Source organism: Saimiri boliviensis, chromosome 4 (assembly GCF_048565385.1).
Source record: "Saimiri boliviensis isolate mSaiBol1 chromosome 4, mSaiBol1.pri, whole genome shotgun sequence".
Classification (NCBI taxonomy): domain Eukaryota; kingdom Metazoa; phylum Chordata; class Mammalia; order Primates; family Cebidae; genus Saimiri; species Saimiri boliviensis.
Genome location: NC_133452.1, coordinates 579,094 through 596,543, shown reverse-complemented (window position 1 = coordinate 596,543; position 17,450 = coordinate 579,094). Strand labels below are relative to the sequence as shown.

Below are 17,450 nucleotides of genomic sequence, written 5' to 3'. Positions count from 1 at the left end.
AGACCATGAGGGTGTCAGTCTGAGAGTGAGACAGTGAGTGTGAGTGTGGGCCTGTGTGAGACAGTGTGTGGGTCTGAGTGTGAGTGTCAGACTGTGAGTGTGAGGGCCTGAGAGTGTGTGAGACCATGAGGGTGTTGGTCTGTGTGAGAGGGAGACAGTAAGTGTGAGTGTGGGCCTGTGAGTGTGTCAGACCATGAGAGTGAGTGTGGGCCTGTGAGTGTGAGTGTGAGGCAGTGTGAGTATGGGCCTGTGAGTGTGAATATGAGGCCATGAGGATGTGTGGGTCTGTGTGACAGTGAGTGTGTTAGACCATGAGTGTGAGTGTGGGTCTCTGAGTGTGAGTGTGAGACAGAGTGTGAGTGTGGGCCTGTGAGTGTGAAACTGAGGGTGAGATGTGTGAGACCATGAGAGTGCATGTGGGTATGTGTGTGAGAATATGAGCATGAGTTTGGGTTTGTGAGTGTGTGAGACAGTGAGGTGTGTCTAATGTGAGTGAGACAGTGAAGGTGAGTGGGGGTCTGTGAGTGTGAGACAGTGAGGGTGAGTGTGGGTCTGTGTGAGATGGTGAGTGTGAGTGTGGATCTGTGTGTGAGGGTGAGGGCCTGTGATTGTTAGTGAGAGTGTGGGTCTGTGAGTGTGTGAGACAGAGTATGGGCCTGTGAGTGTGAGACCATGAGAGTGTTGGTCTGTGTGAGTGTGAGACAGTGAGTGTGGGCCAGTGAATGTGAGACATGAGGGTGTGTGGGTCTGTGAGTGTATGACACAGTGAGTGTGTGGGCCTGTGAGTGTGAGTGAGGCAGTGAGTGTAAGTGTAGGTCTGTGAGTGTGGGGGGGCCTGTGACTGTGAGTGTGAGACTGTGAGTGTGAGATGTGTGTGTGTGAGACTGTGAGAGTGCATTTGGGTGTATGAGTGTGGGTGTGAGAATATGAGTGTGAGTGTGAGTCTGTGTGTGAGAGTGAGGGTGAGTGTGGGTCTGTGAATGTGAGTGTGAGACAGTGAGGATGAGTGTGGGCCTGTGAGTGTGTGATACAGTGAAGGCGAGTGGGGACCTGTGGATATGAGGGTGTGGGCCTGTGTGTAACAGTGAGTGTGAGTGTGTGTGTGTGACAGTGTTAGTGTGGGTCTGAGTGTGAGTGTGAAACAGTGAGGGTGAGTGTGAGCCTGTGAGTGTGAGGCCATGAGGTTGAGTGTGGGCCTGTGTGTGAGACTGTGAGAGTGAGTGAGATGTGTGTGAGTGTGAGATTGTGATAGTGCATGTGGGTATGTGAGTGTGAGCATGAGAATATGAGTGTGAGTTTGGGTATGTGAGTGTGATTGTGAGACTGAGTGTGTGGGTCTGTGTGAGACAGTGAGTGTGTGAGGGCCTGAGTGTGAGACAGTGAGGGTGAGTGTGGGTCTCTGAGTGTGAGCCCATGAGGATGTGTGCATCTGTGAGTTTGAGTGTGAGACAGGGTGAGTGGGGGCCTGTGCGTGTGAGACTGAGGGTGAGTGTGGTCTGTGAGTGTGAGAGTGAGACAGGGAGGGTAATTGGGGCCAGTGTGTGAAACACTGAGGGTGAATGTGGTCTGTGAGTGTGTGTGAGACTGTGTGTGGTCCGTGAGCGTGACTGTGAGACAGTGAGGTTGTGGGTCTGTGTGAGACCATGATGATGTGACTTGTGAGTCTGAGACAGAGAGTGAGTGTGGGTCTGTGTAAGTGTGAGACAGTGTGGGCCTGTGAGTGTGAGACCATGAGGGTGTGTGCATCTGTGAGTTTGAGTGTGAGGGTGACTGGGGGCTGTGAGAGACAGTGAGGGTGAGTGTGGTCTGTGAGTGTGAATGTGAGACCATGAGGGTGTGTGTGAGTCTGAATGTGAGTGTGAGACACTGAGTATGAGTGTGGCCTGTGACTGTGAGACAGGGCGAGTGTGGGTCTGAGTGTGAGATAGTGTAATGTGGGTCTGTGTGAGACCATGAGTGTGGGGCTGTGTGTACATGGGACCGTGAGGGTGAGTCAGTGTGAATGTAAGACAGTGAGGGTGAGTGTGGGCTGGTGAGCATTTCAGTGAGGGTGTGGCCTGAGACAGGGTGAATGTGGGCCTGTGAGTGTGAGTGTGAGACAGTGTGTGTGGGTCTCTTAGTGCAAGACTGTTGGTGAGTGTGGGTCTGAGTGTGTGAGACAGTGAGGGTGAGTGTGGCCTGTTAGTGTGAGACAGGGTGAGTGTGGTTCTGTGAGTGTGAGTGTGAGTGATGGTGAGTGTATGCCTGTGTGTGTGAGACAGTGAGGGTGCATGTAGGTCTGTGAGGGTGAGTGTAAGATCATGAATGTGAGTGTGGGTCTGTGTGACTGTGAGACAGTGAGGTTTAGTGTGGGTGTGAGTGTGAGACAGTGAGGTTGAGTGTGGGCATGTGAGTGTGAATGTAAGACAGTGAGGATGAGTGTGGGTCTGAGTGTGAGAGTGAGAGTGTAGGCCTGTGAGTGTGACTGTGAGGGTGCATGTGGGCCTGTGTTAGTGTGAGACAGTGAGAGTGAGGGTGGCCTATGAGTGTGAGACCATGAGGGTGCATGTGGGTCTCTGGGTGTGTGAGATAGGGTGAGTGAGGCCCTGTGAGTGTGAGTGTGAGACTGTGAGGGTGTATGTGGATCTGTGAGTGTGAGTGTGAGACTGTGAGTGTGCATGTGGGTCTCTGAGTGTGAGTGTGAGACAGTGAGGGTGAGTGTGGCCTGTGAGCGTGAGTGTGAGACCATGAGGGTGCATGTGGGCCTGTGAGTGTGAGATTGTGAGGGTGCATGTGGATCTCTGAGTGTGAGATAGTGAAGGTGCATGTGGGTCTCTGAGTATAAGTGTGAGACAGTGAGGATGAGTGTGGCCTGTGTGAGTGTGAGACCATGAGGGTGCATGTGGGCCTGTGAGTGTGAGATAGTGAGGGTGCATGTGGGTCTCTGAGTGTGAGATAGTGAGGGTGCGTGTGGGTCTCTGAGTATAAGTGTGAGACAGTGAGGATGAGTGTGGCCTGTGTGAGTGTGAGGCCATGAGGGTGTATGTGGGTCTCTGAGTGTGCATGTGAGACAGTGAGGGTGAGTGTGGGCTGTGTGAGTGTGAGACCATGAGGGTGTATGTGGGTCTCTGAGTGTGCGTGTGAGACAGTGAGGGTGAGTGTGGGCTGTGTGAGTGTGAGACCATGAGGGTGTATGTGGGTCTCTGAGTGTGAGTGTGAGACAGTGAGGGTGAGCATGGCCTGTGAGTGTGAGACCATGAGGGTGCATGTGGGTCTCCGAGTTTAAGTGTGGGACAGTGAGGGTGTGTGGTCTGTGAGAGCGTGAGACCATGAGAGTGCATGTGGGTCTCACAGTGTGAGACCATGAGACAGTGTGGCCTGTGAGTGTGAGTGTGAGACCATGAGGGTGCATGTCGGCCTGTGTGAGATACTGAGGATGCATGTGGGTCTCTGAGTGTGTGAGACAGTGAGGATGTGAGTGTGAGACCATGAGGGTGTATGTGGGTCTCTGAGTGTGAGTGTGAGACAGGGTGTGTGGCCTGTGAGTGTGAGTGTGAGACCATGAGGGTGCATGTGGGTCTCTGAGTGTGCGTGTGAGATAGTGAGGGTGCATGTGGTCTGAGTGTGTGAGACAAGGTGTGTGTAGCTCTGTGAGTGTGAGTGTGAGACAGTGAGGGTGCATGTGGGTCTCTGAATGTGAGTGTGAGATAGTGAGGGTGAGTGTGGCCTGTGAGTGTGAGTGTGAGACCATGAGGGTGTATGTGGGTCTCTGAGTTTGAGTGTGAGACAGGGTGAGTGTGGCCTATGAGTGTGAGTGTGAGACCGTGAGGGTGCATGTGGGCCTGTGTGAGATAGTGAGGGTGCATGTGGGTCTCTGTTAGTGTGAGACAGTGAGGGTGAGTGTGGCCTGTGAGTGTGTGAGACCGTGAGGGTGTGTGTAGCTCTGTGAGTGGATCATGAGGGTGTGAGTATACATGTGTGCACACCTGTATGAGTGAGGAGCCTAGGATCCTGGCTACTTGGGCCTCCCCAGCCTCCTGCGGCCTCTGAGAGGAAATCCCACCCTATGCCCTTTCTCACCTTCTCACCCCAATCTTTAAGGACAGAATGGGGACAGCTCCCAAACCCAAGGCCTCAGGAGCAGGGAAAAGATGGCCCCAGCTGCCAATCGGAGCAGGCTTTCTGTCGCTGGCACCTAGGAGCCCGCCTGGGAGCACTTCTCCGGGGACCTGAGCGGAGGAGGAAGCAGCTCTCTCCCAGCTCCTTCTTTAATACATGGAGCATCCCTACAATATCCCTTTGAACATTAGCTCCTTTGTGCCCCAAATAGCATCCCATCTTCATGAAAATGGTACCAAAATATTTGATCAGATACCACAGCAAAATCCAGAGTAGGAAGACAGTCATTTTTCTCTGTGAGCAGCAGATGAAGACAGCCAAGAAGAAACTTTAAAGGCATCTGCCGCTGCCTCTGCCAGCCTTCCCCCAGTGAAGGCACCACCTGTCCCTCCCCGTGGGAAAGGTCACATTCCAAGGGCCCCTCCCATGTCCCCTGCAATATGGGGGTCAGTCTTGTGTCCCCACAGACACCAAGTGTCTGGAGGTGGTCTCTCCCAGGCAGTGCGAGTCATGGACCCCAGGGCCAGCCCACCTGGGCTCAGCCCCCCGTGCTCCCTGGGCTTCCATGGCCCTGTCCCTGCTGAATTAGAACGGTCCCCACCCAGAAGTCTGCTGGGAGGGGTGGGGCACAGTGAGCCAATGAACTGAAGTGCGTGTCTAGTAGGGCCTGCTGCACAGTAGGCGGAAGGTGTTTGTCCTGTGTTCCCACCAGTGAGGCACTAAGGAAAGGCACCTGCTTCCTCCCAGAACGGTCAGAAGCAGAAAGGCCCTGAGATATCCAGAGTGTCCTTTCCAGGAGAACACCAGGTCCTCACACACTCTCTGCCTAGCCACCCGCACCACCGACATCACACTTGAAGCCCTCCCTCTCTGCACTCTGAGCCAAGGAAACTTCTTTTCCAACTCCTGAGCCTCTCTTAGACAAATCGGGAAAACACTCGAGTGCAGTAGAAAGAGGCGAGAATGAACCACCCTGCCTACCAATTTTACTTTGTGTGGGCTACTTAGGCAGTGCCACATGTGGTGGGATTTGGATGGAGCCTCCAGAGGTCAGAGGTCTTGAAGCCTGAGAGAAAGAGAGAAAACAGAGAAAGGGAAGAGAGAAGCATTGAGCAGTGGCAGAGGAGCTCTGCCACGTCCTCCGCCTGTGACCCACTTTTTTCCAAGCTGAGGGTCATGGACTTTCTGTGCACTGGGGCCTGGGGAAGTCATCGTTCATTGGACCTACCATGGTTTTACGCCTACAAAGAACCTTTCACTTTGCCCTCAAACCAAATTGCTAACCTATTGTTGAAGACAGCTTCCTTTTCCTCCATTTCAGCAGAAACAAGCGAGGTAGCTGCTAGGGCTTGGACCTCTTCTTAGAGCAGCATCATAGCTGCAGGTTTGGGCATGGGGGTGGGAAATGGAGGCCTCCACTCATCCTTAGCACACAGGGAGCTGTGTGGCTGGCAGTGCTCATTGTGCTGAGCTTTTTAGACAAATAGCTATTAAATCTATAAACTGTTAAATACATACAAATCCCGTGTACCCAGTGACAGTGAGACACTCACATCGTGTGCATTCCGACAGAAGGGGCTGCTCCTGCAGCTCTACGCACAACACAGGACAGCAGCCTGGAGATGAGGCCCTCTGAGGCTCCAGCGAAACGTCTGGGTAACCCTGGAGATCAAGGACAACTGAGTTCATGGCAGCCTCAGAAATGCTGAACAATTTTCTAAGAAAAATGATGGATATGATACAACATGCAGAATATCTGGCACATGGTGGGCACTCAGATATTTGTCGCATATTTGGATGAATAGCAGAGCACTTGCATTTTGGTGTAATTCTTATCATTGCATAACCAAATTCCAAAATTTGTAGCAGCATCCACCAGGCAAAGAGCTCAATGGGCTTCTCCAAGCCCCCTCGCCACACCTGCTCCTGCTAGCCCATGGCATTCGAGTGGCTTGTGGCTAGCACCCTCTCACTCCCCTGGTGGTGACCAGAAAACAGAAAAAGATGCAGGAAGGGGCTTCTCAGCGTGCTCTTGTCCATCCACAAATAGGCCAAATCCTCACCCCTGACCCCGCACCTCTCAAACCTTCCAGGCGGCGCTGGGGGAACCGCACTGGGGGAACTCCACTCAGAGACTCGGAGACCCTTGCCCAGGGGAGCTGTGCTCACTCACTCTGCACTGCAGGGGGCTGCCCCTCTCAGGAACCGTGGGCCAGGGTGCTCTTTCCTACACTTTCCTCTTTTGTCACCGATCTCCACAGGTCATGCTCCTTTATCACAACTAATAGTCTCGTGAAACAAAGCTTCTGAGAAATCACAGTAAAATTCTACAGATCTGTCCCTAAGACCTGGAAAGAACCTGAAGAATTGTGCTTTGAAGGTCCAGCAAGGGAAAGCAGAAGAACGCTACCCAGGAACGCAAGGGAACAGGTGCACGTGGATAGCTGGGAAAGCCACACGCAGTGCTGCACAGGAGGAAATGCAGAAAGGACAGGCAGTCAGGTCCATGACATCACTGCCCAGGACGAGCAAGAGAAAGAGGCAGCTCAGGACCAAGAGACAGGAAGGGCAGGAGATGTAGGCCGGGGAAGTGAGGCCGAGCTCCGTCCTGGGGACTAGACACACATGAAGTGAGAGGGGCTGAAGGAGGGCTTGGAAGAGAGACTGTAGCGGCGCTGGCCCAGAGTCAGTGGCAAGGCCCACGGGAGCCCAGCGGTGCCTGGGGCGGGGGCCCGGGGACTGAGCTGGGGGTGCCTGGCCCAGCCTCCTGGTCAGGTGCAGAGCGGGGTGGAGGTGAATCTGAGCCAGGGAGCTGAAGGACGTGGGACGGGGCTGAGGCTCCTGGAGAGGAAAAAAGTGTCCTCTGAGAGATGCTGCCACACATCCTCTGCAAAGTCACAGGTTAAAACTAGATGTGGTCACAAAGTTTAGGACATTCATTTTGGTGACGGGAATGAGGTACAGCTCTGTGAGGGGGTCTGGCTTGGGCCAGCTCCTCAGTGACACAGGCTCCTGGGGTCCTGGCACCAGCCCTGACTGCTGCTGGCATCACAAAGCTGGTCACCCAACGGCTGCCCTGCAGAGAGGACAAGGCGGACAGATAGAACCCACGAGAGCAGATGAGCAGGTGGTCCCTCCACAGCCCCAATTGAGACGGTCAAGGCCCAGGCCAGCTCCCTACCTTCCACCTCCCTACAGCTGGTTGCGCCATGGGACAGCCCCACCAGTGAACATCAACACCAGTGTTTTAGGATTTCGGGGTGGCTTTTAGAAGTAAGCTGTGTGTATCATCCAACCCAGGATGTCCTAAAAAGTGAGGGGGTAACAGACACAGACCACAGAGCACCCTTTAGCTCTTCCTCCTCCCCCCGGCCCCACCTTACATGTTACTATCAAAGCACTCAAGTAATGCCCCTCAACCCAGCAGCCACTCCGAAATGCGATTATGAGTGCTGAGGGGTTGTGGGAGTCAAAGCAGGAAGGGAGACGGAGCTTGGATCCCCAAAGGACCCACATTCCTGCCTTGCGGCTGCTTGGGCTAGAATCTGGGCCTCCCACATAGGAGCTGCTCAAGAGCAAATCATTCAGCTCCCGCCCGCCTTCGTAGTCTCTGAAATGGGGGCACCTGAGTGCCCATTGTGAGGGCAGGTGCCAGCGCCCTTTACAGAGAGGCTGGGTGTTGGCTGGGAGGGAGCTGCTCATGTAAGTCTTGAGAAAACGCTGCCCAGACCAGGGCTCTGAGGAGGACAGACGGGGGAGAAAACCGAGGCAGAGGCCAGTGAGGGGGCAGTGACGGGGGTGGCAGTGCTGTGCCACTGTGCCATAACCTTCCCTGACCCTGGTGGGCAGGCTCAGAGGTGGGCAGGCTCAGAGCTCGCCAGGCCCCCCTCACACCCTGGGAGTCCAGCTGAGCATCCGGCATGTTTGGAACGGAGGCTTCCACTCAGCAAACATTGTGAAGAACCTGGCCACACACACGCTGTGGTGCGGGGATGGTGACGGCCACGCAGGTGTGAGCTGCTCACCAACAACTCAGTTCCAAAGGAGCCAGGGAACAAGGACTGAAGGGTGTTTTTGGGTTCCTTCCCTCACAAATCATCCCCAGTATACTCACTGGAGCCCATGAATGGTTAAAAAACAAAGCTGTAAGAGAGAGAGGTTTCCACATAAAACAAAAGTAAGTGTTAAAGTGTGAAACAGGTTTGGCCCTCACCCATCCCTCTCTGGGAGAGAGAGAGGATTTCCCCGCCCACACCCTGAGAACCCATCAGCACCGGGAGGAGGCCGGTCTGTGCTTCCCAGGGCAGGCTCCCTGGCTTGCCCCTTTGTGAGCTCAAGGATTCAGGGAACTAAGCCATCAACACTTGGCTGAGAAGTAGCGCCTCTCCACCTCCTTCCCCCTCTGCTCACAAATGGCCCTGAGGAGTGTCAGAGATCAAAGGGGCCAGCGCCCTGGCCTTCTGCTGCTCAGCCCCATAACTGCCCTCAGAGGACAGGAATTCACACCTGCTGGCGGTGGAGGGAGCCCAAGCTGCAGAGGACTGTGTTGGCTGAGGCATCATCTGCAAAGGTGAGTGAGCTTGGACTTTGGAAAGGCGGCCCCAAGCCCCTGTAGGGATAACAAGATAAAAGGTGTCTCCCTTCCCACATTACAGGAGGCATTTGTGCAATTCACATCCCAGGGGGTCCTTTTTTCACAGTCCTTGGCTTGAGGTCTCTGATGCTGCTGTTCACAAGCTGACTGGGTGTCTCCAAGGACCCAGAAGGGCCCCGACCTCTCCCTTTCTCACCCGCTCCCCCACTGGGCGAGGCTGCAAGCAGGATTCCGAGCTGTTGATAAGCCTTCACCAGGAGGAGCCAGGTTGAAGGGTACAGAGGGAGGGGCTGCTGTTGGGAATGGGTGGAGACATCAAGATGCGGGAAACTGAAGCTAGCAAGTGGCTGCAACAGATCCACAGGGATGTCTGTAGCCAACCGCGGCCCCAGAACTGGCTTTGCTTTAACGAGAGCAGCTACACCGGCCACCCCGCGTGCACCTCTAGCCCCTCATCTACGTGACATGAATGCACTCACTGAAGCCTGTGACCAGGGGGCTAGCGGGTGATTTTATGCTGATGTCACTACGCCTGCGGCGTGGCCACTATCATGGAACAATATTTTGTCTGAAACTCTTCGAATGATGTTTTGGAAGCTGTTTCTGCTCATTTTTAACAAGTCTGAGTAGCTGATATTCTGTTCCTCTCACAATTTTTTGGCTGTGGAAATCTCAGCCTCCTCACATGGCATATTCCAGGCAGGCTGAGCCCTGCATCCTAAACCCTATAAAATGCCATTTCAGGAACAACTGGATTTTTGTCTATAAGAAGTTCTCTCAATAATAGCTGGTATATGAAGTAATGAGATGGTTGTTAATAGAAAAATATTTCCTAGAATAGATAATTTTGTATTCAAACATTTGCCAACACCAACATCTTCACAGCATTGCAATGGGTCATTGCCTTCCTGACAGTTTTCCTAAAGCCTGAGTGATTCCCACACCATTTACCCTTTTCTTGGCACATCAAAGAGCAGCATCTTACTGCTCTGAGTCACAGTGACAAAGCTTTCAAGTAGGTCTGCCCTTTAGCTGTAGATGGAGCAGATGCCCCCTCTAGAAGAATCTGCTTACATCTCATCCCTGGAGCTGGGCTTCGCCCTATGGACGGGCGGAAGGAGAAAGTGCAACCGGTTTCCAGAAGAGGCGTAATTTATAGGTGGTCAGGCTCTGACCCGGTGCAGTCTGCGCTGCGATGGCAGAGCTGCTCTCCTCCACCCTCAGCCCCTACTGTGAGCCTTGCCCCGTAACTGCTCCTATGACACACAAGCGAATTAGCTAGTGTGAAGGATGACCACCCTGGACTGAGGTTCTTGACGGACTCTGTCAACAGAGGTGCCGGCTGGGAGTGGGCTCTGGCTGTGGCACACGGGTCCCTCTGTGCACAAAACGAGACCCTGTTCATTTTGTGTCTCCCACTGAGCAGCTGTCAGGCGACAGTGGCTTTTGGTCCCCGTGTCCTGTGAGACGGTTTCAAACAGGTGGTCTATACAGGTTTTAAAAATTCCCTATCCCATTACTGGTTCCCAGAGCTATCCAATTCCCCTTCCTTCTTCTGGGGAGAGTGTTGTTATGAACAGAAACCCTGAACCGGAGGGTGCTTCTTCTTTCTTTCTTTCTTCCATGTTACTCCTCAGCCTCCTCAGAAGGCCACAACCAAACACAGGAGGCATCTTCCCTTTTGGGGCTGCGTTGCTCCAGAAAGGCTCAGAGTGGCTGACCAGCTTCTGTGGATACAGATGGGTGCCCACAGCCATCTCAGCAAATACCAATGCTTTTCAGCAAATAAAGCCAAAGGAGTGACCGACGATGGCTTTGGGGCTGCAGTATGTCTATGCTGGGTGACACTGTCTGGGGATGCAGCCCTTTCAAAGTGGCCTGTCATGTAGCCTTTCAAATATAAGCTACGTGACACTCTATTCAAAGTGTCACGTAGCTTATATTTATTTAAATGAGTTAAAACTTGTCTTCTTTGGAGACGTTTTAACATAGACAAGACCATTGGACTTGGAGGAGAATGTGCAGGCCATCTGGTCTAGTGTTCCAGCCGGGGTGCCACGGAATCTCCTGTGTGCTCTGAGACCAGCGACATGCTATGGTCTCAGGGGTGCCGTGGAATCTCCTATGTGCTCTGAGACCTGTGGGGCGGAGGTCTTGACCTGTGTTTGATGGAGTATATGTTGTCTGCTGAGAGGTGATGGCAGGGGACACCAAGCCATCCCCAGGCAGGAAACTGCTAGAAGAAGTAAACAGTATGTACTGGTCATGCACTGGTTAAACCAGCTCCCAGAACACGGGATATGTGACCTTGTCCACGTCGCTGACTCACAAAGAGTGATTTTAGCTTATTTCTGTCTCAGCAGTGAACAGGCACTATCTGCCTGTGGAGTCTGTCTTTATTCTATGAAGAGCACTGAGCACCTGCTTATTAAACATAATCACTTGTTCACAAAGAATAAATCCGTGGGTCAGAGTCTGCTCTGGACTGTCAGCTGGGAAATGCTGGCAGACCCCTGGCTTCCCACTCTGATCCCACTTTTACACTCTATTTTTGTTTCTGTTTCTTAATTCCTTCAGCGCCGCCTGGGTTGGGGTCTCTATGACTGAGCTGGTCTCGGTAGAGACCATTCATGTGTTATGGCCTCAGGTGGGGCCCATGGAATCTCCTGTGTCCTCTGAGACCAGCGACATGCTATGGACTCAGGCGCAGTTCTGACTCAGTCAGCCTGAGGGGACTGGTAATGTGCACTCTTAAAAAGGCATCAGGATTGATTCTAATCTGTGGCCATGTTGAGAATTATTGTGCAAATAAAAAGCAGAAGCCAAGGTATTTGTTCAAACATGTTTTGTGACATATTTGGGGGATGTAACCCTTGGAAAATGGCAGTCACCCTGGGATTCCTGGACTGGTAGCTATGGACCTCCTACATGCCAAAAGTGCAACCCCAGACTCCCCAGTAAAATCAAGGGCTCTGCTAGCTGTTCTCCGGGTTACATAAAATGCACTTTGTCTCCTGACTCATTTGGGGTGTTCATTCACTGCAATATAGCAAGCACACTAAGTAATGTTCATGCCTGGTCTTCTGGGAAATACTATATTTTATGTGTGCATGTATACAAATCCAACTACCTGTGTTCAGGAAGGGGAAGGGAGAGGGATCTCCCCAGGCAGGCAGACAGAGGACCATGCCGCACGTGACGGGACCCCAGCTTCTGCGCTCTAAGCAAGGGATCCTTTCTCTGCCCTGGAAGATACGATAAACGCATTGCTTTTAAAATGGACCACCCTCACGCCCTCTTCATGTTTCCACGCTGTGAGCACCTCTAACCTGCTGTGTTTGTCTCAAGCCAAGAACTGAGATGTAGTTTCAGGACCAGACCTCTTGGTTGGGACCTAGAAGGTCAGCTCCCACAGCCACTTAATCCCTAATCATTGGCTGTCCTGAATTAAGCCTTCAAATCAGCCATACGAATTTGCTTGATATTATTATTATCAGCCAATACTTGAAAGAATTTAGATATCACTGAAAAGAAGTTGGGGTATTGACAGAATAAAAGCTCATTTCATGAAAGAATAAGAGCTCTTCTTTACTTCTGTGGCTCAGAATGCCAGGTTGTGAGGACCCCAGGCAAGATTTTGGTGATCTGAAGTCAGGAAGCCCGCTCTTCAATGAATTGTCATTGACTACAGTGAGAGAACACATCGAGAAGTGCCTATGAGCCTCAGTAGCAACGAGACCACATTAATCTACTCCCTGGAACATGACTCTGCAATCATTCTGTTTTATCTAAGAAAAGAGACCAAAATGTAGTGTACATTGCTATTTATCCTCCCACATACATAACAGCGCTCCTATTATGGTCGGTCTGGGGAGGTGCTGGTTTCCTCAGGCTTTCTATGTGGTAACATCTTCCAGTTAATCCACTCCTTGCTTCCGCACGGCTCTTCTGGGCCTGCCTCTTCATTTATGTGGGATTTTATGGCATGTCTCGGCAAGCATGAGGACTGAATTTGGCCTTGTCTTGCCCCACACAGCTCAGGTGCTGGGCAGGGCGGTGTTGGCTCCTGCAGGCCCTGCCTCTTGTGGCTGTCTGACCTGGACTGACATTGGGGACCTTGACAATGCTGCTGCAAAACTGTCTAAAGTCATTTCCAACCAGATCTGAACTCTTCCTTCAGCAGCCCTCCCCACCTTCCTCAACGGGAAAAGCCAGCATCCTCTGAAGGTAGACCAGTCTCGCTTTTTGAGAATTTGGAAGATTAGGGAGAGTGGGGAAATTAACCCTTCAGTTGGATTTGACAGTCAGAGGGTAAATGTTTCTCCTTTTTCGCCATAACTTTTTTAAGGTTGAGGAAAAGAGCTTGTGTGTCCCAGGCGTCCTCCTGTGAGGTCTGTGGGCTGCGATGGCAGGTAAGCTAGTACCTGGGACTATGTGTGTGTCCTAGAGACATATTCACACATATACCCTGGAGCCATGAAAAACAGTCCTGTCCCCACTACTTCTCTACAAAAAAAGAAGAAATCCAACAATAAGACCAACGAGAGTATTTGCAGCTGGATCAACAGCTTGTTTCCTAGTTAAAAAGTCTCGAGGAAACTCAGCAGAAAGACCTGGAGGGAAGAAGCAGGCCCCCAGCCCTGAGTCACAGAAAGAGAGGAGGAGGAGAGGGAGAAACAACTGAAATGTTAGATAAATTCATGGTTTTCCCAAAGCCTCCTGGAAGGCAGCAGTGACGGAAACTGCATTCCAGCTGAACAGGGCCCCAGAACAGGACAGTCAGCCAGCCTCCTGCTCTTCCTGGCAGAGTCTCTGCACCCGGACACTGGGCTCACAGAAGGCACTCACAAGCTGCGGCAACCCCACCAGGCCCTTAGGCTCAAGGCAATCACCTCCACTGACTTCTGCTTCAAAACCATTCCAGCTCTAAAACTTAAAACAGAGCCACTTATTCTGGAAGACCTCCAAAATATCTCAGAAAAGGCTCAGAGCCAGGGCCTCTGAGTACCTTGGTGGCTAGCACTTGCCAGGACTTCGTTCATCCACTTCTGAAGTGGCAGGAGCACACTGACCCGGAGCCACAAAGGCACAGCTTCCCTGCTGTGTGTCAAGCATGGATCTCCTCCCACACCCAGCAACCACAGGCATCTGGCTGCTGAATCATGGAATGGCTTAACTTAGTTACACCCCAGATAGCTGGGTGCTCCCCTAACAGGATATCATATGAACTTCAATCCGGCAATGGTTCCTCCCATAGCCAGAGCCCAGGAATCAAAAGAGAGACATGAAACTGGTCTCCCTCACTGCAGAATCTAATAACCCATGTGAGGACCTTTGCTGTATGTCCCCTTAACTTTGGGCTGTGCTGATATAGAGATTTTGGTTCTCAAAAGAAGACATAATTGTTCTAATGAATTGAAGTTGAAACTGCCACCTGGTCATTTCACGCTCCTCATGCTACTGAATCAACAGACAAAGAAAGGGGTTACTGTGTGCGCTGGGATGATTGATCCCAGTTACCCGAGGGAAATTGGATTGCTGCTAGGAAAGGAGAGAAGAGAGACTATGCCTGGAATTCAGGGATATTTCCAGATCCAAGTAAAGATGAATGGGAAATTAAGCAACGTGCCAAAGGTAAAATCACAATAGATTCAGATCCTTCAGAAATAAAGGCTTGGATTACCTCACAATGTAAAAAAAACTCCATCAAGATGAGACACCAGATAATGGCAAATGAAATCCAGGGGAAAAAAAAGTAGGAAAATGAAATTATTACGCAAAAAAAAAAAAAAAAAAAATCTCAGTACCAACCTTATACCTTTCACAAAATTAACTCAAAATAGATTATAGACCTAACTCTAAACAAAGGCTGGGTGTCGTGGCTCATGCCTATAATCCTAGCACTTTGGGAGGCCAAGGCAGGTGGATTGCCTGAGCTCAGGAATTTGAGACCAACCTGGGCAACATGATAAACCCTGTCTCTACTAAAATACAAAAAAAAAAAATCAGCCAGGCATGGCGGTGTGCCCCTGTAATCCCAGCTACTCGGGAGGTTGAGGCAGGAGAATCACTTGTAACTGGGAGGTGGAGGTTGCAGTGAGCCGAGATCAAGCCATTGCACTTCAGCCTGGGCAACAGAGCGAGACTCCATCTCAAAAACAAAACAAAACAAAAAACACAAAACGCAGCTTCTAGACGATAATGTAGGGGGAAATACTGAGACCTCAGGCTTGGCAATGAGTTTGTAAATACACTATAATAATGATCCATGAAATGAAATATTGTTAAGTTGGACTTCACTAAAATTAGAAGCATCTGTTTGTCAAAGACATTGTCAACAGAATGAAAAGACAGGCAATGGACCAGGAGAAAATGTTTGCAAAACAGAAAATATGGCAAATGGCTTGTATGTAATGTATACAAATAACTCTTAAAACTCAACAATTAAAAAATAACCTTGTTAAAAATGGGGAAAATATCTGAATAAACCCCTCACTAAAGAAGATACAGATGATAAGTAAGTATATAAGAGACAGACCCAGAGTTTGAGGATTCAGAGAGCCATGATTATACCATTGCACTGAAGGCTGGGTGACTGAGACCATGTCTCCAAAAAACAAACACACAAAGAAAAAGCCAAAAATACAACAACAACAACAACAACAACAACAACAAACAAATAAAAGATGCTTAATCAATAACATATGTCATTAGGGACTTGCAAATTAAAGCAATGAAATACCACTACATACCTATTAGAATGGCTACAATCTTTTAAAATGACATCAAATGCTGGTGAGGATGTGGAGAAAAAGGAACTCTCATTCACTGTTGGTGGGAATGCAAAATGGTACAGCCATTTGGAAAGAAATAGCAGTTTCTTACAAAAGTAAATGTTGTCTTAACATACAATCTGGCAGTCATGCTCCTAGGTATTTACTCAAATGAGTTGAAAAATACGTCCACACGAAAACCTGTATACAAAGGTTTAGCAGCTTTATTCATAAGTACCAAAAACTGTCCTTCAGTAGGCTGGTGGGTAAATAAACTGTGGAATATCCAGAAAATAAAATATTATTCAGTCATAAGAAGAAATAAGCTATGAAGCCATGAAGACAGGGCAAAGCTTTAAATTCATATCACTAAGTAAAAGAAGCCAGTCTGAAAAGACTGCATCCTGTATGGTTCCAATTACATGACCATCTGTAAAAGACAAACCTCTGGAGATGATAAAAAGAGCAGTGGTTTCCAGAGGTTGGGAGAAGGAGGGAAAAAATAGACAGAGCACAGGGGAGTTTTAAGGCAGTGAAGTTATTCCACATGGTTCCATCATGATAGATACACGATATTCCTCAAAACGCACAGAAATGTTCAATACCACGAGTGAGCCTTACTGTAAAGTATGGACTTCAGTTAATAATAATAATGTACCAACATGGTTTATTAATTGGAACAAATGTACCACACTAATGCAAAATGTTGATAATAAGAGAAAATACATGTGTAGAGAGGGTAGTGTGTAATGTGAGAACTTTCTGCATATAGTTCAATTTTCCTATAAGTCTAAAATTGTTGTTTTAAAATAGTCTATTAGCTGGGTGTGGTGCCTCACACCTGTACTTTGGGAGGCTGAAATGGGTGGAACATCTGAAGTCAGGAGTTCAAGGCCAGCCTGGCCAACATAGTGAAACCCCATCTCTACTGAAAACACAAAAAATTAGCCAGGCATGGTGGTGCACACCTGTAATCCCAGCTACTCAGGAGGCTGAGGTAGGAGAATTGCTTGAACCTGAGAGGCAGAGGTTGTAGTGAGCCAAGATTGAGCCACTGTGCTCCAGCCTGGGTGACAGAGCAAGACTCAGTCTCAAAAAAAAAAAAAAAAAGTCTATTAATTTAAAGTAATGAATAATGCATCAGTAGGCTGTAGAAAAAGTCTCAAATCTGATGAAAACTATAAACCATGGATTCAAAAAACTCAACGCAACTCAAGCACAAGAAACACAAACAAAATAAACCATAATACATTATAAATTGCTTAAAACCAATAATAAAAAGAGAACCCAAAGAGCAGTCAGGAAACACACAATGTGCAAAGGAACAAATTAGAATGACAGCCAACTCCTCGTCAGAAATAATGTAAGGCAGAAGGCAGCTGACTAACATTTTTAAAGTACAGACAGAACAACGTTGTCAACCTAGAATTCCATGCCTAGCGAAAATATCTTTCAGAAACAAAGTAAAGATGTTTTAAATGTATAGAGGTTGAAGGAATTATCCCCAGCAGACTTGCTCTATAAAATTGGTGAATATATATATATACATATATTTGATACATAGTCTCACTCTGTCACCCAGGATGGAGTGCATGCACCACTATGCCAGGATAATTTTTACATTTTTAGTAGAAGCAGGGTTTCACCACGTTGGCCAGGCTGGTCTCAAACTCCTGACCTCAAGTGATCCACCCACCTCGCCCTTCCAAAGTGCTGGGATTACAGGCTTGAGCCACCATGCCTGCCCACCTTAAAATATTTTGAACACACATATAATCATATACAAACATAGGTACAGAGACGTATTTGGTCTTTTGGGTCACTGTTTAACAGCATGTAATCATTTTATCGCTTTTCCAAATATTGCTTTTCTCATTCATAAGACCTAATGGACATCCCTTGATGTCAGTGTTTTCATAGATATACAATACTCTATGATGCATATATTCCATAAATTACTTAGTTCCTATTTAAAAAGAACATTA

The 17,450-nt window shown here is 49.5% G+C and overlaps 1 long non-coding RNA gene across 2 annotated transcripts in view; it reads right to left on the bottom strand.

The window, feature by feature from the left end:
- Positions 1–17,450, bottom strand: part of LOC141584217 (uncharacterized) — a 76,055-nt gene that overhangs the window by 10,836 nt on the left and 47,769 nt on the right. For both annotated transcript variants that reach the window (XR_012517122.1, XR_012517123.1), the window contains exons 2-3: positions 5,652–5,760; positions 5,080–5,164 (exon numbers count right to left, since the gene is read on the bottom strand). This is a non-coding gene — a long non-coding RNA (uncharacterized LOC141584217). The remainder of the gene's footprint in view (positions 1–5,079; positions 5,165–5,651; positions 5,761–17,450) is intronic.